The sequence below is a fragment of the Pleurodeles waltl genome, chromosome 4_1 (assembly GCF_031143425.1).
Source record: "Pleurodeles waltl isolate 20211129_DDA chromosome 4_1, aPleWal1.hap1.20221129, whole genome shotgun sequence".
In the NCBI taxonomy this organism is placed as follows: Eukaryota; Metazoa; Chordata; class Amphibia; order Caudata; family Salamandridae; genus Pleurodeles; species Pleurodeles waltl.
Window position 1 is genome coordinate 113204070 of NC_090442.1, and position 26457 is coordinate 113230526.

The 26457-nt window shown below is 45.1% G+C and overlaps 1 protein-coding gene across 1 annotated transcript in view; it reads left to right on the plus strand.

Moving 5' to 3' along the window:
- Positions 1-1705: 1705 nt before the first annotated feature.
- The window catches only part of LOC138288467 (C-type lectin galactose-binding isoform-like), a 112376-nt gene continuing 87624 nt past the window's right edge, over positions 1706-26457 (plus strand). The window contains exon 1 of the mRNA XM_069230022.1: positions 1706-1798. The gene's annotated coding sequence lies outside the window, so the exon portion shown is untranslated. The remainder of the gene's footprint in view (positions 1799-26457) is intronic.

Below are 26457 nucleotides of genomic sequence, written 5' to 3' on the forward strand. Positions count from 1 at the left end.
GGGGATTCTCTTGAATTTGTTTGCACATGGTTCGTAAATATTTAGGTTCAAGTGCTTTCCTTAAATAGGTAGATAATTATTTAATGCAGGTATTAGGCTTATTTTGATATTTAGCATCTGCTGTTTTACAATGAAGTAAAAAGTAGTTATTTCTCTACTCTGTAATACCCATTTAACTTGTAAGAATGTAATGATTGTAGTAACTTGCTGCGATTTAAACTCGTGATCCTCTGATAATGTACACAACTAGATCCTTGTTAGTGCCTCCTGGTATGTCTTCTTAGTCCCTTGGGTGAAAGCCTAAATTGCAATTCTCTTGTGTTGCTGCTTCAAGCAATTTTTCGTTGACCCCATGCATGTCCAATACTTAGCTTTGAGGTTAAGTACTGGGGGTCATCAGTAGTCAAGACAATCCTTTATCACTCGGTTAGGCTGGTCACAGCTCTACTAAATTCCAGTAACGTTTCTGTGGCATCCTTGTGACACCAGACTGAAATGCTGAGAGTTAGGAGTGATGGATGGGAACATCTTTACAAGGGGAATAAGAGAGGTGGTAGGCCCCAAAATAGTGGTTAGTATGAACGCTAAATCTCTTTGTGACTGTATGAATGCAATGACCCCGATTCAGCAGTATGGCTATTAATGCTATGATCCATATACTATAATCCATATCCGAATATAGCTATCATGGTTTAAAAGGGCAATAGGTTGCAATCATGAATTTTGGTATTTACTGGGTTACCCACTATAGGAAAAAACATGTGCTTGGATAAAACATAAACACGTTTGAATCATTCATTTTGTAGTCAAGTATTAATTTGATGTTACAAATGCTTTTTTGCTCATCTTTGTGTTCTTATCTTGAACTGTGTGACCTCACTGGACCAGATTTCAGTTGCCTGCTGCGTCCTGAATTGGCTGGTGTTAGTGTGGTCGTGGGTCCTCTTCCATCAGTAAATCTACTCCACCTCACAGTGATATATGGCTTCCTGGAACTTATTTGATCTTATCGAGGAGTTCTATTTTTCTGACTTGTAAAGGCTCCGTGCTACACTGCAGCAGGGCAAGTGTTTTGAGTGAAATAAGGAAATTAAAACAGTGATCCGGAGGGATCTTAGTTGAAGCATATGCCAGGGGTTGGGCAAGAGGGTGACCTGTTTAAGCTGTTGGTAGTGGTGCTGAGCACAAGTAGTCAAATGCCAGGAAATTTCACATCCAATCGCACATCAAAAAGACATGATTGTCTGGGAAATCCCTTCTCTGCCTTTGTTTGGCTCTCACGTCCAATCTCACACTGCATGGCAAGGCTTCTTTTTGTACATACGCCAGTGCCTGTGTATCAGTTTTATTGTGAGACACATCAAGGAAATGTTAGTTTGGGATTAAGGGCAATCTTAATTGAAAATTATTTCTGCATGGAAAAAGGTTACAGTCTTCAGAAGAGGAAGTCAGGAGGAGAAGGGGTCATAATGCGGTCATAGCTTAAGTACTGAAGAATAGAAGGTATTTTGTATTTCAGGAAGGGCCAAACAGCAGTCGCTTAAACCTCCATTCCCAAGTCATGAGCTCTGAACATCACCTGGCTGTCATTGTTTATACAAAACTAACAATGATTTCCTTTATGTTTTGGCGAAGGAGCAGTTAATTGAGCAATTCATGAAGAAGGAAGTAGTTTCAGGTCTTAAGGGTTGTAAATATAAGAGGGCAGTGAGAGTTGCAGATCAAACAAGCTCTGCGACCAAGGACTGCTGAGCTCTTCTGAGTTCCTCAGTAAGCTCTGCACAGCCAAGTGTGTAAGGTAAGTATGTTGTGTTCTTGGGAGTGTGGCTGTGTGCCTGCATTGCAGGAGTGTGGCCGTGTGTCTGCATGTGAGTCTTTGAACAGACTCAGTGCTAACAGCCCTTTCACAAAACCCATTCGTTTTTTACTCAGAGTGCTGCAAAACAGCATGTAAGTCTTGTTGAGCCGCATATTGGGGTGAGTTTTTGTCCAGGTCTTGCTAATCTGCTCCAGTACGAAAGCTGCATCAGTGAAAACAACTTGACTCTGAAATGTTCATGTATTTACTCAAACTTTACCAAATGTTCTTTAGTGTTTCGGGAATGGCCTCCGTTTGTAACAAAAAAAGACTTTAAAGTTTTATTTCAAAAAGTTTTGTTTGGTAAAGGAACAGATGTGAACTAAAGGGAAGAAGAGTGATGGGTGAGGAGTGATGACTGAGGAATCAGTTTTGAAGGATGAGGGGTGAGGGATGAGGCACAAGACTCAGGGATGATGTTAGACCTGACATGCCTTAGGGTGGTCACCCCTAACTTTTTGCCTGCCTCCCTCCACTTTTTGGACCCTGTTTTGCTGGCTTTTAGACTGCGCACTTTACCACTGCTAACCAGTGCTAAAGTGCATATGCTCTCTTCCTTTTTAAACATGGTAACTCTGGATCGTACCTGATTGGACTATTTAATCTACTTATAAGTCCCTAGTAATGTGCACTACATGTGCCTAGGGCCTGTAGATTAAATGCTACTAGTGGACCTGCAGCACTGGTTGTGCCACCCACTTAAGTAGCCCCCTTAACCTTGTCTCAGGCTTGCCATTGCAAGGCCTGTGTGTGCAGTTTCACTGCCACCTCGACTTGGCATTTAAAAGTACTTGCCAAGCCTAGAACTCCCCTTTTTCTACATATAAGTCACCCTTAATGTGTGCCCTGGGTAACCCCTAGAGCAGGGTGCTGTGTAGGTAAAAGGCAGGACATGTACCTGTGTAGTTATATGTCCTGGTAGTGTAAAACTCCTAAATTCGTTTTTACACTACTGTGAGGCCTGCTCCCTTCATAGGCTAACATTGGGGCTGCCCTCATACACTGTTGAAGTGGCAGCTGCTGATCTGAAAGGAGCAGGAAGGTCATATTTAGTATGGCCAGAATGGTAATACAAAATCCTGCTGACTGGTGAAGTCGGATTTAATATTACTATTCTAGAAATGCCACTTTTAGAAAGTGAGCATTTCTTTGCACTTAAATCTTTCTGTGCCTTACAATCCACGTCTGGCTGGGCTTGGTTGACAGCTCCTTGTGCATTCACTCAGACACACCCCAAACACAGGGTACTCAGCCTCACTTGCATACATCTGCATTTTGAATGGGTCTTCCTGGGCTGGGAGGGTGGAGGGCCTGCTCTCACACAAAGGACTGCCACACCCCCTACTGGGACCCTGACAGACAGGATTGAACTGAAAGGGGACCTGGTGCACTTCTTAGCCACTCTTTGAAGTCTCCCCCACTTCAAAGGCACATTTGGGTATAAAACAGGGCCTCTGCCCTACCTCATCAGACACTTGCTGGAGAAGAAACCTGAACCAGAAACTACATCCTGCCAAGAAGAACTGCCTGGCTGCTCAAAGGACTCATCTGTCTGCTTTCTACAAAGGACTGCTGCCTTGCTGTTGCCCTGCTGCCTTGCTGAACTCTTGTCTGGCTGTGAAAGTGCTCTCCAAGGGCTTGGATAGAGCTTGCCTCCTGTTCCCTGAAGTCTCAGGACCAAAAAGACTTCTCTTTTTCACTTGGACGCTCCGTGCGCCGAAAATTTCGACGCACAGCTTGTTCCGCGGCGTGAAAAACGCCGCACACCGACGCTGATCGACGCGACGCTCTTGGGACGACCGAAAATCCGACGCACGGCTTCGCGAGGACAACGCCGCCCGACCTCTAGAGGAGAAATCAACGCGACGCCTGCTGTGAGATCGTAATTTCGACGCGCAGCCCCGCAGACCGACACGCAGCCGGAGAACAAGCAGGAAAATCCACGCACAGACCCGGGACATCTGGTAATCCCCGCGATCCACAGAAAGAGACTGTCCGCGCGCCGGAAAACGACGCACGACTCCCCCGCGTGGAAAATAACAACGCGAGTCCGTGTGTGCTGGGGAGAAATCGACGCACACACCCTTTTTCCACGCACCTCTTCCTTTGTGGCCCTCTGAGGAGATTCTTCCACTCTAAACCAGGTACTTGTGCTTGAAAGAGACTTTGGGGGTCATTCTGACCCTGGCGGTCGGTGACCGCCAGGGTCACCGACCACGGGAGCACCGCCAACAGGCTGGCGGTGCTCCTAAGGGCATTCTGACCGCGGCGGTTCAGCCGCGGTCAGAAAGGGTAAACCGGCGGTCTACCGCCGGTTTACCACTGCCCTGTTGAATCCTCCATGGCTGCGGAGCGCTCTCCGCCGCCGTGGGGATTCAGACACCCCCTACCGCCATCCTGTTCATGGCGGGAAACCCGCCATGAACAGGATGGCGGTAGGGGGTGCCGCGGAGCCCCTGGGGGCCCCTGCAGTGCCCATGCCAATGGCATGGGCACTGCAGGCCCACAAAGTATTTCAGTGTCTGCAAAGCAGACACTGAAATACGCGACGGGTGCAACTGCACCCGTCGCACCTTCCCACTCCGCCGGCTCAATTCTGAGCCGGCGTCCTAGTGGGAAGGTTGATTTGCCCTGGGCTGGCGGGCGGCCTTTTGGCGGTCGCCCGCCAGCCCAGGGCAAATCCCAAAATACCGTCAGCGGTCTTTCGATATTTTGGTGGGGAGGCCACCCGCCGAAGTTAGAATCAACCCCTTTGTTTATATTCTAAAGACTTAAGACACTTTATATCACATTTCAGTGATATCTCTACAATTTCCCATTGCAACTTTATTCTTTTTGACCTACAATTATCCTGATAAATATTATATATTTTTCTAAACACTGTGTGGTGTATTTTTGTGGTGTTATATGGTGGTATTGTATGATTTATTGCACAAATACTTTACACATTGCCTTCTAAGTTAAGCCTGACTGCTCGTGCCAAGCTACCAGAGGGTGGGCACAGGATAATCTTGGATTGTGTGTGACTTACCCTGACTAGAGTGAGGGCTTTTGCTTGGACAGAGGGTAACCTCACTGCCAACCAAAAACCCCATTTCTAACAGATGAGAAATGAGGGATAAGCAGTAAGGAATGAGGGGTGAAGAGTGACAACTGAGAAATGATGGAGAAGGAATGAGGGTTAAGAAAAGAGAAGTGAATGATGATGGATGAGGATGACTTAAATAAGTGCCGTACCAGGCTCTCCTGCAGCGTATTGTGCTTTAGTGTCCCCAAGCTTATCACTATTGAATCAACTCACCATTGGTTTTACACACATCATTACCATACACTTCCACCCGGAATAGCTATCATAAGGAAAAACAGCTATAATAAGGAAAAACAGTATTTATAAAAACACTTTGTTGCAAATGTGACAAAGAACCCTGCTCGTCAACCCCTAAGTCTATGCACCTCATTTAGAGATAGGCAGAACTCTTGTATTTCATCAAAGAATCCTCTTCTGGCTCTGTCGATGGGATACTTTTTCCAACAGCCCAACGTAGTAGGGGCTGATATGACTGGGGTGACATGGCATCACCAACCAGCCACTCTGGCCAGACAGCCACCAGCACTCAATGAGGCTTCAATGGGGACTGGGTGAGTATTGTGTATGCTGGATAGAGTAGTACTCCCACAATCAAATCTACAGAGGGTCAACACTTAAATGACATCATGTGATGCCTTGCAAAGGAAGGAAGGGTTAGATCCTGAAAGGTTAGATCTCATGGATAAAATTAGGGTGGTTGTTTGGATTTTCATAGCAAGGTTAATGTGGTCAGTAACGTTCAGCCTCCTACCCAGAGTGAAACCAAAGGATTTGACATTCAGAGCAACTGAAGAAGAGCAGTCAAGGATATCAGTGAACCTCTACTCACTCTTGAGTAGGCATGATATGTAAAAGAGAGATGAAACTTATAGAAAAACGTAGTGTCCAGAGTATTGTTTGTATGAGTTTTGTATGAGAGCACACAAATGTCCAAGTTAGGGGCTTGCATAGAGTTGTGGGGGCCTCCTGGGGACAGCCACAGGATTTGATTGGGCATGGTCCACCTTCACTATTGGTTATCAGTTGTCATGGTAGTATACAAACTAGTTAAGTACAGTTGTTCTGCATCCCAGGCGATCTCTCAGGATAAGGATGAGTATGTTATAGTTGATGGTATCAAAAGCCGATGAGAAATTAAGAAGAATAAAAAGGCAAGGGTTACCATAATCCATTATTTGAAGAGCATCATCACTTATTCGCAGAATGGTAAAGAATACCACCAAATCAGAAAGATTAAGGTTTTAAAGTTCAAATATACTGTTGTAAAGTGGTTAAGCGCGTTGCACACTTGTAACATATATAAAGTTGACCATTCTTTTCCAAGGTAGTAAATTGGAATTTAGAAAGATTTCCAGAAATGCTCATGGAAAGTCGCACAGCTTTATAGAAGTATTCTTGGAATCTTCTTTGAATTCTAAAAATCAAATAATTCTCAAGCACAAGTGATGACGCAGAAATGAAGGTTTTACATTTATTAGCGCATAAACGTAGTGCTACAATAATCAACTGTGACTTTAACCAAACTAATGAAGATTGTACGGGGACAAATGTGCCCTCAGAGTAGTTTGCCAACATTTATAAGCGTGCTTTATATAACGTGATGTATTAGAATTGTACTAATCTGACATAACCGTAAACGTGTGCTATGATTTGCTTGTTTGAAATGCTTTAGCTTAGCATAACTTTAGTGGAGGCTTTGGCCTAGTTGCCTTGTCTCACGGTTTAGATGCTCGTGTTTTTCCAATGTGCTAATAAAACGTGTATTCTTGCTTGAAGCTGTACTTTTCCAGTGAGATCGGTTCACATGCTTATCTTTAAGGTTTCGTGCCAGCCTGGCATCTTCTTCTTTGCTCCAAGGTCAATCTGCAGGTGCCGACAATGGAAGCTCTGAAAGTGAGTTAATTGGTAAAATATGTTGCAACTTACGTTCCCGACTCCAAGGATAATGTATGCCTAGGTAGAAGCTTGTGAACTGTTGTTTTTGATTGGACAATTTGAAGCCAACCTATGAACCCTCCAATGGAAGACCCTACTGGATTTGAACTGTTGTTTATTTAAACCCGGTGCACGAGAAGAAAGCGGACATTACCCATCGGACATTGCCATTATTGCCTATTGCAGACATTAGTCATTAGACATTGGACATTTGCCATTTGCAGGACATTGCAGCCATTATGGCCCATCTTGCAGACTTCGTCATTTTGCCATCTTCTACGATGCCAATTGATGTTTGATGAGACTTTGATGCTTTCTCTAATCGAGAGAAAGAGACTTTAAGTAATTCTCGCCCTAGAGACTTTAACTTTAATTTGCCCCTTTGCATGAATTAGTAGTTTGTCCTTTTATCTTGCCGCTGTGAGGCAATTGCCCCGTCCACCTTGCCCCTTTGCCCCGTCCATGCTGATCGGAAACCGGTACCTGTGAGACGAAGACTTCCTTGAATGCTGATTGAATTTGGTAACTATGAAAGGAAAATGTACAATTGCATTGTGTTTCTTTTAGGTAACCAACTGCTGATTTTTGATAAGAGCCCTAGTTAGGAGTTTTCCAAATTAATGTTGCTAAATTGTTTTTGCATGAAGTCCCACGTGCAGATGCTAATTTGAGGTTAGGTGAGGATTCATTTGTTGCACGATGCAATTTGAGACCTTGTTATGCTGACTAATGTATGCAATTAGCCCATTACAGATTATAGTTTTAGTGGTTTGCGTTGCTATTATCGAATGCATTGTTATTCAAATGCTGCATAGATTGCATCTTTTTCGCCGTTATGGACAGCTATTAATGTTCATTTACATATATCATTTGGTGTTGAGACACATTTATATCGTGCTAGCTTTGTTAATATAGGGAAATAAATGCATTAACTTTGAATAAACTGGTGTGGTTATTCATGGCCGAAAGGTCATGGTTCGCCGAAATGTTTTCTGGATTAATTGTGAAGTGTTATGTTGATCAGGGCATTGCTTATGTTCGTTATTGATTATTGATTAGACTAAATTGATTTCTCTCGGGTGAAGAGAGCCCCACTTGGTCAAAAGATTCATCGACCTAAGAGCGTCCAAATACAGGTAATTTATTAGGTCGGAACGCTCTATCAGTAGATGGTAGCAGAGGATGGTTTCGCCCTTTGGGACCCCGCTCGAGAGGTAACGGTTTCACCCTTTGGGACCCCGCTCGAGAGGTAACGGTTACGCCCTTTGGGACCTCCCTCGAGAGGTATATGGTGTTGAATTAACGGTTTCGCCCTTTGGGACCCCACTCGAGAGGTATATGGTGTTGAATTAACGGTTACGCTCTTTGAGACCCCACTCGAGAAGTTGAATTAGATTTTTCTTGGGTAAAACAGATTGAGAGAATGATGATGGGCTAAGTCCCCCGCGACTTTCCCGGGATCTCGGAGCTTGCGAATGGAGGGAATGGAGGTGTGGAATCAGCGTTGGCGGTACTAGTGATGGTATGAGTGAAGTTAGGATTTTGCGCTTGCACAGCTTATTGCCGCAGATTGTTTGAAAAGGTTGCGAGGATTTTAGAGAATAGCGGAGGTGCGACTCCGAGTGTGAGAGTAGGGAAGTCGTCGAACTTCATGTGTATGTGGCGCTTTGTGCAGAAAAAGGTCCACGTGGTTGTTGTTGTTGAGACGGGCCCTGCGAGGTCAAGAGACTCCGGAGTATGTTGAAAAGTGTATGAGACACTTGTTTTATGTTGTGGTCTGGGCGGTTTAATAGGTTGACCGGGCGTGGTCAACGAGTCGGTACGTGTGTTAAGGGAGTGAAAGAAAACTTCGACTTCGGGCTTTGACAAATTCTAAGTGCACTAGAATAGATCATTGACAAGTTGAGAGCAGAGTCTGCGGGTCAGATTTGCTTGCGAAAGTGGGGACCGAGAAAGATGGAATAACTGCCGAGGCTAGTGAAAAATCCCTAAGGTCCTGAAGCGATTGTGTTACCCTTCCTGTAGTAAACCGACAGATCTGTTTTATTATTATTTGGTTGCTCGCGATACATGCTAGAAGTTGTTACGAGAGGAGCTGAGTGAAGGAGGACAAGCCGCGAGGCTTTGTCAGCCGCAGTGTGTGTGAGTGTGACGTCACTAGGAGCCGCGCTGGGATAGGTTGGTTGCAGAGAAGGGTCGCGCACGGATTGGACGCAGTCCGTGGAGCTCGATTGGAAGGGGAAAGGCAAGCGAAGAGTATTCCGGGAATTAAAGTCACCTATTGATTACAAATTTTGTGAAATAAAAGACGAGAAAATGAAATTTTTTAAAGCATTAAAGAGTGCGATGAAGGGGGAGTCTTACATTAAAGCGAGCGTAGGAGAGGAGACGCCACCCGAAGGTACACCAGCTTACATTGTAATGGAGGAAAGGGGGGTAGCTCCGTGCCTTTGGCTAAAGCAATGGCACAAGCTGACAGAGAAACATGGGAGTGTAGCGTTCCCGATCCATGGGACATTCAATATAAGGATCCTAGAGAATTTGAGATTTGCGATGTACGACATGAAGGTACCTCCAAGGCCAGCACAGTTTGAGGCTCTAGCGATTTGGGAACTAATGGCTAGACAGCAACAGCAAAAGAAGTTCGAGAACAGGATAAGAAAGGTAGAAAAGACACTAGCGGACGCTAGGTGGGACAATGCACAGAAGGTGTGGAGGGCAGATATATTGCAGGGGATAAAATTGTTTCCCGCAATTGCTAAGGAAGAGGAGGCGACAGGCAAGAAAGCTACCTGTAAGACAAACAGGAGGTGTTCCAAAGATAGAGAAGACGAGTCAGATGATGAGGAGTTCATCATGCAATTGCTGAACGACCGTCCACCACCTTATGTAGAGAGTGAACAAGGTCCAAGTACCAGTTCTGCCCCTCCGGCACCGGTACAGAATAATGAAATTCCGAATTCAGAAACGCTATCGGGATCTAAGGACCCGAGTTTACTGTTCACCCCGCAGATACCGCAGGTTAGGAGGATATATCCAGATGTGCCTATATTGAAAACAGCAGAAAATTATCAGCCGCAGGTCCCAAGGTACTACAGCAGTGACAACAGTACGGGAATGATTCTAGATCCAACCGTAATGGGAGTACAGAATGGTCGCAACCCAACATTGGCACAAGCTGAGTCAACCCAGCTTTTGATGCCTCAAAAGCAGATGCAGGGGGGAACCGCACATGCTCAGATGACAGGGAGTCAGACGAGCATGCCGGCAGTGATGACCCATAGTGTGGGAATGAACATGCCTCAGAACATGGGGAATGGACAGAACCCAGATGCGATATCCCTACCCATTACTGTAGGTCCACCGGTACCTTTGTACATTCAGCCTAACTCAGGTATGAGCGGTCAAGGATCAGTAGTGCAGAATGGGACGGAAAGGAGGTGCATAGAAAACACTCCAGAGACAACTCTGATAGCGGCTCTGCCAACTGGATCTGGGTCCTTGATGGAGTTTAGTCCCATATGTGCTCAGTCAACAGTGGTGAGGTCGAGTCCCCCACTGATGATACCGCTATCATCAAACACTGAAAAGTTGCCGCAACCATCAATGGCAGTCGATGTGAATGCTACACTGATGGGGTTGAATGCGCAACAGCTGACACAGTGGTTCAACAGTCTGAATTCCACACAAAGCTCAGCCAGTGGGAAGGGAGAAGACTATCTGAATAGGGTAAGGTTGAACATGGAAGCAGAAGAATTGGTGGAAGGGACTATGGGTTTGAATAGGTTAGAGTCCTACTCGGAAGAAGAGCTGAGGTGTCTATGTCCTAGGATCACGAGAGAAGTGAACAAGGTACATAGAAGGTTGCAAGAAATAGCTGACAAACACGGGGTTGAGATAGACAAGACAAAACACTTGAGCAGGAGCTATAGATTGGATTTCGGGACCACAGACTTTGAACACATGAGGTCAGCAGGCATGAACACGCACCTTAGAGAATTGCTGCAGAGTGCACAAGTGTGGAGGTGCTTAGACAAATGGGAAAGCAGATGGGCAAAGAAAAAGGAAAAGAGGAAAGACAGCGTCCGAGAGCACAACGAGAAAAGGCCACAGAGTAGTGATGCAATAACCATGTTACCGATGAGGGAGACAGCAGGGGGAAAATTAATACATGTACCATGGCACAGAAGCGACATTCAGTCTTTTACGGATGATTTTCCCAAACTGAGAGAGAAACCGATTGAATGGTATCAACAGACTGATAGGTTTGTGAAGCTTGCAAAATGTCTTTGGGAAGACCTGAACACCCTCTTTGAGATTGTGGTTCCGGCAGATTTGTGGGAAGACTGCAAAAGGGCTGTAGGTTGGCCGACAAGTGAACCAGAGAGAGACAGGGATACGGGTGCACCATCACCTATGGTAATGAGCTTGTACTATAAGGTGATTGAGCATTTGAAGACGAAGGTTGCCGCGAAAAATGTGGATTGGCAGAAGATTGATCGAACTGCCCAAGAGGCTAAAGAGTCGATTCATAGTTACTATGAGAGGTTGTTGAAGGCGTTCAAGAACTACAGTGGCACGGAAACAATAGAGGCGAAGGACATGCTTCATTTTGTGTTTAGGTTTGTGGAAGGGCTGAGACCAGAGATAAGTCAGATGATAAAGACGCATTTGATTTGTTGGCAGTCGAAACCGATTGATGAGGTGTTGAATTATGCAAAATACTGTAGCGACGAAATTGAAGTGAAACAGAAAAGGTTGAAAGAGAAAGTGATGATGATGCAACTTAAAGCAGCTCAGACAGGTTTGCAAGGGTTGCAAGGGTTCCAACAGCAGGTACCGCAGCCGCAGGGAAATATGGTGTTTCAGCCACAGGCGAGAGGCAGAGGAGGCTTTGGAAGTAATGGTCCGGATTTGAACACTGTTGCGATTCCGAATGGTGTGCAGGCAATGAAAAGGGTGATGCCGTGTCACGTGTGCGGAATCGTCGGACATTGGAAACGCGAGTGCCCGATGGTGGTGCAGGAAGGTGCAGGTGTTGGTCAGCAAAACAATGATGTCAATGCATTCCAGACAATGAGGGGACCGAAAATGAGAGGTCCAAACCCAAATTTTCAGACCATAAATCAGCTGCAGGGATTACAGCCTATGCAGCCGCAGCAGATGCCGATGCCCCGTATGCAGATGACGCAAATGCAGCCAATGCAACAGCAGTTTCCCATGGTACCTAATCAGCAAATGCAAATACCTTTGGCACCAATGAGTCAGCAGCAAGTGTTGGTTCCTCCACAGGTCTCGAGTCAGGTGATGAATACAAACGGCACAGTACAACAGTTCCCATTACACAGTGAGAATGGAATAAACAATGTATGGGAGAGTGAAAGTTCAGATAAGGAGGGAAATTGTGTGCTTGCAGCATCCTTGGAAGTTGACCAAAAGGGTCCATATGTGAAGGGAAGAGTTATGGATCATCCTGTTTCATTCTTGGTTGACACAGGAGCCACACGTTCAACTGTTAGGAGCATTGAAGTACCAAATTTGCCACTCTCAGGGAGAACAGTTCAAGTAGTGGGAGTAGCAAACAGGCACCTGACGAACCCAATCACAGATCCAGTACCAGTCAGAATTGGTAACTATCAAGGGTTACATATATTTGTGGTATGTGACTCAAGCCCGATAGCACTGTTAGGGAGAGACCTATTGTGCAAATTGGGATGTTCGATTATGTGTTCGGACGATGGAATTAGAATTCAGACGAGCAGTGATGGGGAGAAGAGGAAAGTGTAGAAGGGGATGAGATGGAAACTGTCGATGAAGAATATCCTCTGATTAACCTTTTTCCGATGATAACTGAAGAAGATATTCCAGCTGAATTACGGGAAACAGTCGGAAAGGAAGTGTGGGATATGACAGGAAAAGAGGTGGGATTGGTGAAAGGAGTGGAACCAGTGAAAGTGACCGTAAAACCCAATGTAATATTTCCCCAGACCCCACAATACCACATGGCACAAGACACCCTCATGAAAGTCACCCAACTCATTGACGAGTTTGTAAAACAGGGAGTACTGAAAGAAGTGTTAAGCAGTCCATGTAATTCACCAATCATGGGACTAATAAAACCGAGTGGAAAGGTCCGAATAGTGCAGGACTTGAGGAAAATAAATGACATCATAGTTAAATGTTGCCCTGTAGTACCGAATCCAGCTGTGATAATGTTTCAAATCCCTTGCGATGCCGAGTGGTTCTCAGTCATCGACTTGTCACAGGCATTCTTTTCGGTGCCTCTTCATGAGGACAGCCAATTTCTCTTTTGTTTCAAATTCTTAGACAGAGTTTACAGTTGGTGTCGAATTCCTCAAGGGTTTTCTGAGTCACCGTCAATTTTCAATCAGATTCTAAAGAAAGACTTGGAAGCGTTAGAATTGCCATTCGAGTCAACCCTAGTACAGTACATTGATGACTTACTGGTTGCATCTAAGACAGAAAGTGGCTGCACAGCCGACACCATTGCTTTACTGAACCACTTGGGAAGGAATGGACACAAGGTGTCTCCTTCAAAGTTGCAGTTCTGTCAGAAGAAAGTGAAATACTTGGGTCATCAAATAGAGAAAGGGTCACGGAGAATAATGAAGGAAAGAATAACAAGTGTACTTCAAATGAGTCCACCAAAGACAAGGAGGGAGGTGAAGAAGTTTTTGGGAATGGTGAGCTACTGTCGCCAATGGATTCCCAACTTCTCAACTCCAGCAAAGCCTTTACTGAAACTGACCCAGAAGGATGCCTTGGATGAAATTGAGCTGAAAGGAGATGAGATGGATGCTTTTATTGAATTGAAAGAATGCATGTGCAGGGCTCCAGCTTTAGGTATGCCTGATTACACAAAGCCTTTCACATTGTTTTGTCATGAACGTGATGCATGTTCTTTGTCTGTCTTGACCCAAGCCCATGGTGGCATAAACAGACCAGTAGCGTATTTTTCAGCTACTTTGGATCCGGTCGCAGCAGCACTGCCAGGGTGCTTGCGCGCCGTAGCAGCAGTTGGTATCAGCCTCACTCAGAGTGAAGGAATAGTGATGGGACATCCATTAACAGTCATGGTCCCTCACTCGGTTGAGATACTTTTGACCCGCTCCCGAACGCAACACATGACTGGAGCAAGACTCACAAGGTATGAGACAATAATTCTGGGCTCACCGAATGTGCAGCTGAAAAGGTGCACTACGTTGAATCCAGCAACCTTGCTTCCCGGTGAAAATGCTGAAATTGAGAACGCTGAAGACGTCGAGCATGACTGCCTTCAGGTGACTGAATTTTGCACAAAACCCCAACCTGACATTAAGGATACTAAGCTCGATGAAAATGACCAAATTGTTTTTGTTGATGGGTCATGTTTAAGAGATGCATTGGGAATATTGAAAGCAGGATATGCTGTATGTACTGTAACAGGTGTCTTGGAAGCGTCCTGGCTTCAAGGAGTCTATTCCGCACAAGTAGCAGAGCTTGTAGCCCTTACAAGAGCATGCCAACTGTCTACATTGATGAAGGTTACCATTTACACTGATAGTCAGTACGGGTTTGGAATTGTGCACGACTTTGGGCAACTATGGTCACAGAGAGGTTTCCTGACTTCTTCAGGGTCCCCAGTGAAAAACGGGGAGAGAATAACGGAATTGTTACACGCCATTCAAATGCCAGCCGAAATTGCAGTGGTAAAGTGTAGTGCTCATACAAAAGGACAGGACTATGGCCCTCATTCTGACCTTGGCGGGCGGCGGAGGCCGCCCGCCAAAGTCCCGCCGTCAGGTTACCGTTCCGCGGTCGAAAGACCGCGGCGGTAATTCTGACTTTCCCGCTGGGCTGGCGGGCGGTCGCCTTCAGACCGCCAGCCAGCCCAGCGGGAAAGAGGCTTCCACGATGAAGCCGGCTCGGAATCGAGCCGGCGGAGTGGAAGCTGTGCGACGGGTGCAGTTGCACCCGTCGCGTATTTCACTGTCTGCGCAGCAGACAGTGAAATACATGTAGGGGCCCTCTTACGGGGGCACTTGCAATGCCCATGCCAGTGGCATGGGCACTGCAGGGGCCCCCAGGGGCCCCACGACCCCCCCTACCGCCATCCGGATCTCGGCGGTCCGACCGCCGGGATCTGGATGGCGGTAGGGGGGGTCGGAATCCCCGCGGCGGTGCAGCAAGCTGCGCCGCCGCGGAGGATTCAATGGGGCCGCGGTACACTGGCGGGACCCCGCCAGTGGTGCCGGTCCGACCGCGGCTTTACCGCCGCGGTCGGAATCCCCATTGGAGCACCGCCGGCCTGTCGGCGGTGCTCCCGCGGTCCTCCGCCCTGGCGGTCAAAGACCGCCAGGGTCAGAATGACCACCTATGTTTCCCTGGGAAATGCATATGCGGATCAGGTCGCAAGATTTTGTGCCTTGAACTGTATATTGCTCAGGGATGAATGGAATTTGATAAGTTAGCCAGAGCTCGAACCAGCTGAAGCATTTGCCTTGAAGGTCGTGGATACAATGGATGAACTAAAAGCATTACAGAATAGCGTCAGGGAGGATGAAAGAGCTTCCTGGATTAAGTCACAATGTACAAAGAGAGAAGATGAGTTATGGGTTTCAAATGAGGGAAAATTTGTTTTACCAAATTGTCTCTTATCGCAGCTTGCGCGGTTCTATCATGGGCAGGCTCACCTAGGGAGAGATGCCATGATAAGATTGTTCAAAACTGATTGGTTTAACCCCAGATTCCGTCAAGTTGCAGAAGCAGTTTGCCATCGATGTGTCATTTGTCAGCAGATGAACCCAGGAAAGGGAACGGTTCTGAACGTGAGCCACATTGGTAGGGCGGGTGGCCCGTTCAGCAGAATGCAGATGGACTTTATTGAGATGCCTGTGCATGGAGGTCTGAAGTATGTGTTGGTGATTGTGTGCATTTTTAGTCACTGGATTGAAGCATACCCCACACGTAGAAATGACAGCCTTACAGTTGCAAAACTATTGTTGAGGGAGTTGATACCACGTTTCGGATTCCCGATCTCTTTAGAATCAGATAGAGGAAGTCACTTCAATAACGAGGTGATAAAGTTACTTTGCGCAGCGCTGAACATTGAGCAAAAACTGCATTGTAGCTATCACCCTGAAGCCTCAGGACTGGTGGAGCAAATGAATGGTACACTGAAATCAAGAATGGCGAAAATATGTGCATCGACAAATTTGAAATGGCCTGACGCATTGCCTTTGGTGTTAATGTCAATGAGAAACACCCCTGACAGAAAGACTGGATTGTCCCCGCACGAAATTCTCATGGGCAGGGCCATGAGACTTCCTGCAGTTCCCGCAAACGCGCTTTTGAATATTACAGATGATATGGTGTTAGACTACTGCAAAGGTCTGGCTGACGTGGTTCGCTCTTTCTCTCACCAGGTGGAAGCAACCACCTTGCCACCGATCCAAGGTCCAGGACACACACTGAAAGCAGGTGACTGGGTCGTGATAAAGAAGCACGTGAGGAAGTCGTGTCTGGAACCCCGTTGGAAAGGCCCTTTCCAAGTGATCCTGACGACCACTACCGCTGTGAAGTGTGCGGGAGTTCCCAACTGGATTCACGCCAGTCATACAAAGAAAGTGTTGTGTCCCACAGATGAGGAAGTTGAAGCGCTGAAACTGCCAGTTCCTGATAACAAAGTGCCGAGCGCTGAGACAGAGCAAAACAGAACTAGAAGCGAACAGGCAGAAATAGAGGAGAGAGAAATATTCTCTGAGGACGAAACAACCGATTCACTTGGGGAAGACCAAGGAGAAACCTCAGACAGCGACGAAGCAGCTGAAGGCAACAAAGAGCCTGAAGCAGCTGAAGGTAACAAACAGCCTGAAGCAGCTGAAGGTAACAAAGAGCCTGAAGCAGCTGAAGGTAACAAAGAGCCTGAAGCAGCTGAAGGTGACAAAGAGCCTGAAGCAGCTGAAAGTGACAAAGAGCCTGACGAAAGTAACGGTGACAAAGGGCTCGAAAGAGGTGAAGAAGCAGGAGAGTCTGATCAGAGGAGGGCTTTCCCAGAAGCAGACGGTACAGAAAGAGAAAAGGAAAACAAGGCAGAACAGAACGAAACTGTTCAAACTTCTTCAGAAGAGATCGCAGGTCCATCAAGTGGACACAGTGCAAAGAGAAGGCCAAGTATATCACCAGTAAAACTAAGAACTAGAGAAAAGTTGAACGACAGTGAAGGGCCAAGAGTGAAAGAGAAAAGAAAGGTAGTGTCTGTCGTGGTACCAACATCAAGTGAAGGAAAAGACTTGGCCAAAGAGGAAAGTACCAGTGAGGCAGAATCAAAGAGAGATGCAAAATTGAAAAGGAAAAGAATACCAAACAGGAGATATTCCGGTCCAGAATGGGCATATGTAGTCAATGACGATTGGACTGACGAATTTGTATCTCTTAGTCTCGAGAACGAAGAAGAAGAGATACGAATAGAAAAGAAAGGTTTTATGGACACTATTGACTGAAAAAAAAAAAAAAAAAAAAATTGATAAATGACATTGCTTGCTATAATCTAACGTGATACAACCAGCTGAGATATTGCTAAACCGGATGAGACATTTGCTAACTTGATAAGACTTTGATAACCTGATTGACTCTTAAACCCGATTTGAGACAACGTTGAACTGATAAAAGACTAAGTTATTGATTGAATTGAAAAAAAAAAAAAAAAAAAAGACTGAGTTATTGCCGAATTGAGACAAGTGCTGCTAACCGATAAGTGACTGAGCTCCTGAAGAAGAACTGTGTGAACATTGCGCTCGTACAGCTTTGTAACTAATTGCTAAATCGTTTCTTTATAAGTGCTTCTAGCTCTCTGATTCTATACAGATCATGACACAAAACAGTAGAGTGAAATATTGTAAATATGCGTGTATAGGCTTGATAATTGCATGTGTACTAATAATCATGGCAATAGTGCTTGCAACTCGTGGTAAGGGTGAGAATGAGAAAATTGATGCTTCTACTTCTGCTCCTGTTACTGTCACTGAACTAACCGCATTGAAAAGACTAGAATTAGATGAGAGACACTTGCATGATAAGAAGGAGCTTTCGTATAATGTTTTCTATCGCCTACTAACAGAATATGTTGAGACTATGGATGCGAAAGATTGTTATGTGTGTACACAGATACCGACATCGGTAACGGAAGGGGTGACTTATCACCACATGCCTCTTACATATGGGATTACATGTAGTATAGTAATTTCTAGATTTTATGGTCAAACTAACATACAGTATTTTTATTCAAATTATGATGTTACCTTTGCATATGTTCCTATAATAACGCAACTAAGCCAGATTGCTAAAGATTGGGATGCTAAAATAATGAGGGAATTTTTCGAGCCAATGCAACCTTTTGAAACAGCTCACGCTCATAGGGAAAATCTTACCTGCTCGCTCACTGCAGTAGAAATAAGCTTTTTAGATTGTACAGATGATAGAAGGGCACAAATGAATGCGAAATTAGAAAAAGAGCTAAGTAAGAGGACTTCAGTAGATAATTATGCTTTTGCCGCAATAAAAACACAAGGAAGAATAGCTTTAGACGCTTGGCATGTAGGGAAATTTTGCATATATCGTGGTGAATCTTATTATGATAACATTTTCGTGGGAGCGAGTGAATGTAAACATACGTTTATCTTTAAGGCCAAATGGACATTCATGCTGAACGGACTTGACCCTGTCATACCGGGTGTATATTACATTTGTGGGCATAATGCCTATTATCGTCTTCCAAAAGGATGGTGGGGGAGATGTTATTTGGGTATAGTGTTCCCAAAGGTTTATCAACTGGATGACCTATCAGTGATTCCAAAGACGCCTGGATCTCATCGTATCCAGAAAAGAGAGACCACAGCTGCTGTGGTAGGAGATATATTTGCAGCCATGATTCCTTCATTGGGAGTTGTGTTGAATTCCATCAAAATAAGAAAGTTGTCTACTATAGTGGATAACATGTTGACAAAGTTTTCAGGTGCTATAATCCTGATGGATGCTGAACTTGCAGCAGAAAGAGCTATGACTCTTCAAAACAGGCTTGCCCTAGACATTCTTTTAGCAAAGGATGGCGGCGTTTGCAAAATGCTTGGTGCGCGTCACTGTTGCACGTATATACCAGACAACAGTGTGAAGATTAAAACAATGCTTGCAAATCTAACAAAAGAGAGTGCAGACTTGAAGGAATTGAAAGAACCAGGAGTTTGGGAGAAGGTTGGAAAGGGAATTGCTTCAGTGGGAAATTGGCTTGGTAGCATTTGGAATGAAATATTACTAAAAATAATACAGGGAATACTAATAGTACTAATTTGCATCTTTGGGATTTGGGGAATAAAAAGGGGAATACTAATGATCATGGCAAGAATTAAAAGAAGGAAGGAAGAGAAAATAATTAAAAGAATGGCAGAAGAATACAAGGCAAGAACAAGGGGAACTAAAAGGCAAAGAGAACTGACAGAATTTTAATGGAATAAAATTTGTGGGAATGGTTTTGTGTGATGACAAGTAGTCATCAGAGGAGGGATTGATGACGCAGAAATGAAGGTTTTACATTTATTAGCGCATAAACGTAGTGCTGCAATAATCAAGTGTGACTTTAACCAAACTAATGAAGATTGTACGGGGACAAATGTGCCCTCAGAGTAGTTTGCCAACATTTATAAGCGTGCTTTATATAACGTGATGTATTAGAATTGTACTAATCTGACATAACCGTAAACGTGTGCTATGATTTGCTTGTTTGAAATGCTTTAGCTTAGCATAACTTTAGTGGAGGCTTTGGCCTAGTTGCCTTGTCTCACGGTTTAGATGCTCGTGTTTTTCCAATGTGCTAATAAAACGTGTATTCTTGCTTGAAGCTGTACTTTTCCAGTGAGATCGGTTCACATGCTTATCTTTAAGGTTTCGTGCCAGCCTGGCATCTTCTTCTTTGCTCCAAGGTCAATCTGCAGGTGCGGACAATGGAAGCTCTGAAAGTGAGTTAATTGGTAAAATATGTTGCAACTTACGTTCCCGACTCCAAGGATAATGTATGCCTAGGTAGAAGCTTGTGAACTGTTGTTTTTGATTGGACAATTTGAAGCCAACCTATGAACCCTCCAATGGAAGACCCTACTGGATTTGAACTGTTGTTTATTTAAACCCGGTGCACGAGAAGAAAGCGGACATTACCCATCGGACATTGCCATTATTGCCCATTGCAAACATTAGTCATTAGACATTGGACATTTGCCATTTGCAGGACATTGCAGCCATTATGGCCCATCTTGCAGACTTCGTCATTTTGCCATCTTCTACGATGCCAATTGATGTTTGATGAGACTTTGATGCTTTCTCTAATCGAGAGAAAGAGACTTTAAGTAATTCTCGCCCTAGAGACTTTAACTTTAATTTGCCCCTTTGCATGAATTAGTAGTTTGTCCTTTTATCTTGCCGCTGTGAGGCAATTGCCCCGTCCACCTTGCCCCTTTGCCCCGTCCATGCTGATCGGAAACCGGTACCTGTGAGACGAAGACTTCCTTGAATGCTGATTGAATTTGTTAAATATGAAAGGAAAATGTACAATTGCATTGTGTTTCTTTTAGGTAACCAACTGCTGATTTTTGATAAGAGCCCTAGTTAGGAGTTTTCCAAATTAATGTTGCTAAATTGTTTTTGCATGAAGTCCCACGTGCAGATGCTAATTTGAGGTTAGATGAGGATTCATTTGTTGCACGATGCAATTTGAGACCTTGTTATGCTGACTAATGTATGCAATTAGCCCATTACAGATTATAGTTTTAGTGGTTTGCGTTGCTATTATCGAATGCATTGTTATTCAAATGCTGCATAGATTGCATCTTTTTCGCCGTTATGGACAGCTATTAATGTTCATTTACATATATCATTTGGTGTTGAGACACATTTATATCGTGCTAGCTTTGTTAATATAGGGAAATAAATGCATTAACTTTGAATAAACTGGTGTGGTTATTCATGGCCGAAAGGTCATGGTTCGCCAAAATGTTTTCTGGATTAATTGTGAAGTGTTATGTTGATCAGGGCATTGCTTATGTTCGTTATTGATTATTGATTAGACTAAATTGATTTCTCTCGGGTGAAGAGAGCCCCACTTGGTCAAAAGATTCATCGACCTAAGAGCGTCCAAATACAGGTAATTTATTAGGTCGGAACGCTCTATCACAAGTTTTAGATTAAAGAAGTACATTTCCGTTTTTTGTAAAAGAATCAAGCAGAGTCATGATTTCTAAACTGAAGTCCTGTTTCCTAGATGTGAGCACTACTTTCACTCAGAGCATCAAATATGTGTTGCGTCAAAAGCATATTTCTGAGTATGGTCTCTGCCTTCCGGGACCAGTTTTTTTATTCCTAACATTAACATTCCCCCCTCTACCAAGCATTCTATATAGGCCCAGTCAGCTAAACCCTAACCGACACATAGGCCCTCATTCCGACCCTGGCGGTCCAAGACCGCCAGGGCCGCGGGGAACGGAAGCACCGCCAACAGGCTGGCGGTACTTCATTGCCCATTCTGACCGCGGCGGTAAAGCCGCGGTCAGAAAAGGGGATCCAGCGGTTTCCCGCCGGATTTCCCCTGGCTGTGCTGAACCTCCATGGCGGCGCTGCAAGCAGCGCCACCATGGGGATTCCGACCCCCTTCCTGCCAGCCTGTTTCTGGCGTTTTTTACCGCCAGGAACAGGATGGCGGGAACGGGTGTCGTGGGGCCCCCTAACAGGGCCCCTGCACTGCTCATGCCACTGGCATGGGCAGTGCAGGGGCCCCCTAACAGGGCCCCAGCATGATTTTCACTGTCTGCATAGCAGACAGTGAAAATCGCGACGGGTGCAACTGCACCCGTCGCACACCTGCAACACCGCCGGCTCCATTCGGAGCCGGCTTCAGTGTTGCAGGCCCTTTCCCGCTGGGCCAGCGGGCGCTCCCTTCGCGGGCGCCCGCCGGCCCAGCAGGAAAGTCTGAATGGCCCCCGCAGTCTTTTGACCGCGGAGCGGCCAATTGGCGGCGTAAGTTTGGCGGGCGGCGACCGCCGCCCGCCAAACTTGGAATGACCCCCATAGTATTATAATTTAGTGTAGGACAGTACCAAAGTTGGGGCCAGATCTATCGAAGTGTTGCATTGCCCTTGCGTCACGCAATTTAACACAAGAGTTAGTCAATACTAATTCAGATTTACCTGGCCATGCAAGGCCACCTTGCGTTTCCCTGTTGTGCTTGCTAAATTTGGGCTAACAAGTTGGTGCCTTGCATTCCTCTGCCCCAGGGTGGCGTCCCATGGGTGGAGGGTGGGTTTTCCAATGCATCTACCCATGGATTTTGGCACATTCATAGATTTACCATGGGTGGTAGGATGACTTAAAATAAGTGCTGCACCAGACTCTACTACAGCGTATTGTGCATCACTATCCCCAAGCGTATTACTATTGAACAAACTCAGCATTGGTTTTACATGCATCATTACCTACACTTCCAACCAGAACAGCCGGGAATGTGTCAAAATGCTACCCCTTCCCATGGAGAGGAGTAACAAGGGAAAATACCTTTATTTCTCGTTGTTTTTATCTCTTTCTATATGTGCTGCAATTTCAGTATTTATAGAAAGAGGAAGAAGCCTCTCAGGATTATTCTTCTGCACCATGGTGCCCCTTCCTGAGCAAAAACATTGCCACCACCCTAGCACCCTGACGAAAGAGTGCCTGCATTAGCACTAGGCATCCAAAGTGTGGGGAAGCGCAGGAAAAGGGCAGCAATGTGCCCTATAATGTTAAACATGGCACATTCCTGCCCTCTCACGCCGTGCAGCACATCTAGGTGTCTTGCTGCGTTGCACTATGCAAAATATTGATACATCTTGGTGTGCTGCATGATGCAAGTGGCTGGAAGCAATGGTGAGTCATATTTATTTAAAAATGGCCGGCTGCTGTGATAACTTGCGGTGGTGCACTGTAAAGGTTGCCTTGTGCCACACACACTCTTTGCATCACAGGACAGATAAGAGTGAGTGCTGTATAGCACAGGACATGTATTTGAAGTTTATCCTTCCAGTACAAAATCCTATGCATAGATAATTCTGAAGCATTCTATCTCATGCAATGTTTCACAAAATATTAGCATTTCTTCTTGTCAGCTTCTGCTTCAAGGAGGTATTATTTTGCTACGCAAACACCTGGTACAGTGTTGTACTGGAAAGTAAATTACTTTGCAAGACTGTGTGTCCAGTGCTTAGCATGTAAATGAATGAATGGTGCAGTTAGATGTCAGCGCGTTGAAAACCAAATCTGCATAGTAAGTGCCGGTCACCAAAAGTAGGTGCCTGTGGCTCCCACGGGCAACCACCTGCTAAAATTAAGCTCTGTTTGTGTCACTTTGCAAGACTTTGCACCAGTGCAAATCTGTATAAATCTCGTATCCATAGTTCTAGGATTTAAAATTTCCCTCTGAAGCATTCCCCTTGCTGCCCAGATCCAGAATTAGCGATCTTCATCCCTCATGCACATCACTTGGGAAAACGGTAAAGTTCAACAGAAGGCAAAATGCTAAATCTGGCACCCGAGCTTCCAGAGCCTGTGTGATGCATTCAGCCAGTGCAAGTGCCTTTTGATAACGTCTGAAACCAGCCTCCACCTGCAGACAATGCAGAGCTTCACTCAGTCGTATACATGTGTCTTTGTAAGAGGATATGCATAGCTGTAAAGCAAAGAAGAGCTGCACAGGGAAGGGACAGGGTACACTGGAGAGTAGACTGAGCAGGAGAGTGTAGTGAGGAAGACTGTGCAGAAAAGGGCAGAGAAAGGAAAGCGGAATGGGGAGGAAGGGCACTGGATGACGTAACAAAGCATACGGGTACAAATTAAAGCAGCGGACAAAATGACTGCAACTCTAGTGCATGGTTTCCCTGTGTAGAGTCTGGGTCAGACTAAAATATTAGTTAAACTCTTATTATGGGCACATTAAAGAGACAAGGGCTGCCTATTTGATATTCAGTCTGAATCCAAGCAATTAAAAACTCTTCTGCCTCCTATCGTAGGGCACAATAACTGCGTGAATGCCTTGGATGCCTGGAAAGCAGTGAACATGCAGCATCATACAATTTCAAATAGAAAACCTGTTTCTAATGAAAAAGTGGAATTTATTTCACCTGTTATAGTCACTATCATTAAACTGTAAAACTATACAATGATATCAAAATATACTAAAGCAGCGTACTATAGAAACTATTTACTAGGAATTGACATAGGGCAGCGCCACAAGCCTTACTGCTGCGCTGCCCCACGCCAATTCGTAAGGGCAGAAATGCACCATATTTACAAGGCGCAGTGCATTTATGTCCCTTCGAGCTGCGCTGGCACACAAACTGCTGCCAAGTGCCAATGCAGGCACCCTTGGAACATGGTGCAAGGCTGTCGGCGCTGCATGCAGGATTGTATTTGTGCAGAAAGGGACATCTTCCTGCCCAAAACCAATCCAGGGAAGCATTTACCTCTTTTCATCGGCCACCTGTCCGGAAGTTTTCAGCAGTTGCAAACGGCGAATTGGGTTTGTTTAGGACTGCTAAGTAGCCTTTTGACATGAACTAACCCTATTTTTGGCAATTCAGTAACAAATTACTGAATCGCAAAATAGGGTTTGCAAGTCGGTATTAGGGACAGGCATATTGAGGGCATCCCTTCCTAATAACGAGTTACAGGGGCATGCATAAAGATTTTGGGACCAGAATGCGGGCGCAAACATTAATCTTTTACCGACTCTGTGAAGGAGGTGGTAACCCATTCACAAACGAGAAGGGGTTCATAGGGGACCTCTTCCCCTTTTTTAAAATGGGTAGCAATATTTTTTAAGAGCAGGCAGTGGTCCCATGCACTCTTTTAATTTTTATTTTTGAAATACATACTGTTTTCCTTTAAGGAAAACAGGCTGAATTAAAAATTAATTAAAAAAAAAATTGTTTTATTTAAAAAGCTATCCCAGACATGGTGGTCTGCTGACCCCAGCAGGCCATCATCCCTGTGAGTGCATGCCATTTACAATATGTTGCAAATTGCGACCTGCCTCATGAATATTGATGAGGCAGGTCCCTTGCACCCAGTTGAGAATCGCAACAGTGTCTGAGACACTGTTGTGCATGGAGCCCACATAGAAAGCGGAAAAAATTCGGAGAAATTAAGATATTTCTTCTCATTGCGTCTGCTGTAGGGAGGCATGCAGTTTTGAAGCATTCCTAGATTTATGGATTCTTGTAAATCTAAGAATGTGTCAAAACTCTTGACGCTACTTGGGAACACCCACCACAACGCCCATGGTACGCCTCACTGATGCGGTGTAAGGCAACGCAGTGATGTGCACTGCACTGCCTTACACAATATTTATGAGTCTATGAAAAGCCACACAAAGCGGCATTACATGGCCTTTTAGATATGGGTCTGCACTACGCGCCGCTGGGGCATCACAAAAAGTAAATCTCCGGCAGTTCAAGGGGTTTGTAAATAAGCCCCACCATTACGTCCAGTTCACAATTCTTTGCATAGCACTCTGAGCGATAATTGACTTGCCTTTCAGTCTTACAAACCTTCTCATCTCCTGCAGACTGTTGCATTCTGAATCTTTTTCTTTTGCTGTAAACACTCTGGATGAAAGTCAATCCATTCCAAGTGTTTGGAACCTTCTCCTAACAAACCCAGGATCGGAAAACATGAAGCACATTTCTTTACTTCAACCGCTCCAGGGTGGTCCAACAAGTAGGACTAGCCCTTGGTGCTTGCTCACTAGACAGACACATCTGCACACAGGAGCTTGATTTATCAATGTTTCTTGCAATGCATCAGAGTAAGACACCTTGTTGCGCTGCGATGGATGAAAGGGAAAGCTCAAGAATGTGCCATGTCTATCATTATATGGCACATTACTGTCCTCTCCTGGTGCTGGCACACAGTGTGCTGCCTTGCACCAATGCAGGCACTCTTGCGCCGTGGTGCAAGGGTAACTGTGATGTAAGCATGGCAAAAACAGTAATCAGAGGCATTTTTCTCTTTCTAATTGTTCTTCAAAATGCAGTACACTTATTAAGAGGAAACAACAAGGAAAAATTAATATATTTCTACTTGTGCCTCTGGTGAGACGGTGAACAAGTCGGAAGAATTAGCCCTATGTCCCCTTGTCCTCATCCCCTTCATCACTAGTGAGAATACCAAAGCAAACTCTCTGGCCTTCATATGAAACCAAAGAAGAAGCAGAAAAACATAAAAAAGCAGATTCCTTTCGAACATGCAGTACCATAAGTGATTTATACAAAAGAGAAATTAAGAGAACTCAACAACGGAATGCAACATCCCCAACCCAAAGTTGGTTTCATCACATAACACATTCTGTAACCTGTAATGTTTCACAAAAGTATTAGGAGACGCCCAGGTAGCAGCCCCATAGATCTCAGAAATGGACACCACCTTCAACTCCCGCGAGGAATCAGCAACCCCCCTGGAAGACCGGCCCTGAACTCCAGCCGGAGAGGTGCTCCCGACAGAGTAAGCC